The following is a 2,884-nucleotide window of genomic DNA, read 5'->3' as shown; positions in this document are numbered from 1 at the left end:
TGTGGTTGTCTCAATTACATTTTGGCAAAATATCCTGCTAATATTGGGCCAGGTCACTCGAAGAGGTCTGCTTCCCCAAGTTAGTCTTTATACATTCGTACTTCCCACCCAGAGAAACAAGAGAACCCAAAGATTGTAACTGTTTCTAGTTCATGCTATGTTCCCTTCTCAGGTCTCCCTAATCAGAAGGTTCCAAGTGCCTAGGGCCAAGGCTTATTAGCCTGTAGCCGGAAACGTGAGCCTCATTTACAATGCTTCCTAATATAACCGTTGTGTGATCTGGTACAAGTTAGTACCTGAAGGCCTCTGGGGCCTAAATGAGATCTGTGACCTCGCCCCACCTCAGAGCCATTTTCTTATCTGTGGACTGATAGGATTAGATTAACACAGTTGCAGCCTCTTTAAACTCCAGCGCTGCAGGGGTCTGTAAAAATTCCCTGCAGGACGGGGTGGGCTAGTGGAATGGCACACCTGTAATACCTGAAATCACAGGACTAGGGAGGAAGAGTGAAGGAGACTACAGGTATGTGAGACTGTCTCAAGCAGAAATGGAGGAGGCGGAACACTAGAGTTAAGATTTGCTCTCCCAGGGGTTGGGGATTTAGCTCAGTGGTAGAGCCCTTGCCTAGGAAGCGCAAGGCCCTGGGTTCGGTCCCCAGCTCCGGAAAAAAAAGAACCAAAAAAAAAAAAAAAAAAAAAAAAAGATTTGCTCTCCCAGAAACACTACCTTATCTGCTTACATCACCTCACAGTGAAGGCAGGGGAACCTTAAAGCCAGTACTTAATGAGAATGCCTTTTTCCCACTAAATTAAAAAAACAAACAAAAAACAAAATTAAAAACAGTAACAACAACAACAAACACAAGGCCTGGGCCAGCCTCCAACTTTTAGATTTTCCCACCTCGACTTCCCCAAAGTTAAAGTTTTAACTAACATACCATTTTATCCTAATTCGTAATCTCACCTCTACCCCCTTCTGACACTGCTCTGTAGGAAGTGGCCTAGAAGCTTAAAATCTGTTCTATTTCCTAGGTAAACCCGGGTAGGATGTGTCCAGGCTAAGGTTGCCGATTTGGGGGCCCCCTCCCCTGGAGACATATTTAGCCTGAAGCAGGGTTTCCTCATCTTGTTGGGTGGGGCCCTATCACCTGGCAGTTAGTTTAAAACACAAATGGCCAAGTAAGGTCCCTGCTCTAGGCCCGAAGTTCAGCCTAAAGTCACATGCTGTAGATACAGGTTTCTGCCGATTCTGGCTTTTCTCAGTCTTTTCCTGCTGAGAGGCGTGGACAATGCCTGGACAAAGTTGCCAGCCTCCCGGCGGGAAGGAAGAAAAACAGATGGCCCGCTAGGGGTAGGGGATCACGTGTCAGACCTCAGGTTGGGACTGATCCTCACCTCTCCCATTTCCCTGCCTGGGCTCAACAGTTTTAGCGGTCCTACCCAAAGCACATGAAGGGCCTAATGGGGAAAGCTGTGTTCGTTTTGCTGAAAGGCGGTGAGAGGTGGTCGGTTTAGGAAGAATATTGACAAGAACGAAGGGGTGAGCTCTCCACTCTAGTGATGTTCCTGGATTTGAAACACAATCCGATAAAGCCGGATCTGGCAAACCGATTGTGGCCAGGTTAAACACCCAGTGTCTGGAGGGGGCGGGGAGCTGCGACAAGCGCGAAAACTTCCACGACGCCCTACTTTTACTCTCGCTCCACTAAGCAGCCTACCGCAAAACCCCAGGCCTCTCCATTGCAGAGCGGAAAGGCCATCCGTTCATGCATATGTAGGAGGATAAGTTTAGCCGGCAGCCCCCTGCGCTTAGAGCAGCCCCGCGTGGCGCTCGGGGCGGGTGCTGAGCTCCGGCCGCAGAGTGGCGGGCGGTTCAGCCACTTGCGCGCCGAGCGTCTGGGCCTGGCATCGCCCTTTTAAAAAGTCTTCCGCAGGCGGCCGCCGCCGCAGCAGCCGGAGGAGGCAGGTTCATCTGAGGACAGTCCCAGTTCTCAGAAATCCCTTCCCTGCTGGAACATCAAGCTCCCTTTGCTGCTGTTGAACAAACTGCCCTAGATTGGGGGACGAGGAACCCGCCCCAAACTCGTGCAAGGAGCTCCGGGCGCCCGTGCCCACGTGAGCTAACCTTGAAATTAGCCCCCACACCTGAGGTGGAGGTGGAGTGACAAGGGAAGGTTGCTGGCCCCTGGGGCGCTAGCCACTGGGCTTGCACGCTCCACGTGAGCGCACCTCCCTGTTTCGTAACTCTTGAGAGATTTTTTTTTTTTTAAATCCCTAGGGTACCATGGGTATGAGGTGTGCTGAGAAGGCAGGCCACTCTCCACCCCCACATCCTCGAAGATCAGGAAAACCTGCCCTGCGGTCCCCCTGGGAACACTGCAGAGTAGGGTGTCGCGATGACATCAGCTTCTAAACATAGTCCGCACCGCACCCCAACTCTGGGCCCTGCGAGCAAGGCGCGGGGGTGGGGGAGGAAAAGAGAGGTAGGGTGGCTGGTGCTGCTGTCCCTGGGTGGGGCGGGACGGGCTGCCAGGCCAGGCTGTGCGGGTGGAGATGACTTTGCAGGAACCGTGCTCTCCACAACTGCAGCCACGTCTTTCCCGCGATGACCCAACCACCCGGTTAAAAACCATTAATGTTGTTCCTTGCTCTCCCCTACCCCACAAGAGCTACGCGCACACGCATGAAGTCTTTCGACCCGGTGTCCCTTTCATTTATAAGCCAATCCAAGCCGGGCACCCGGGTTCGGTCCGGTGCGGGCGCCCCCCGGCTGTGGTTCTGCCTCGGGGCTAAGCCTGCGCTGGGGTCGGCGCGGCCCTTTGGGTGAGTCAGAAGGGCTGTGTTTCCTGTGGTTGTTGTGGAACAGTTTGTCCTTTTTACCCCC

This window comes from Rattus norvegicus, chromosome 1 (assembly GCF_021556685.1).
Source record: "Rattus norvegicus strain SHRSP/BbbUtx chromosome 1, alternate assembly SHRSP_T2T, whole genome shotgun sequence".
Taxonomy (NCBI): Eukaryota; Metazoa; Chordata; class Mammalia; order Rodentia; family Muridae; genus Rattus; species Rattus norvegicus.
The sequence above is the reverse complement of the archived record's forward strand: the minus strand, read 5'-3'. Positions refer to the sequence as shown.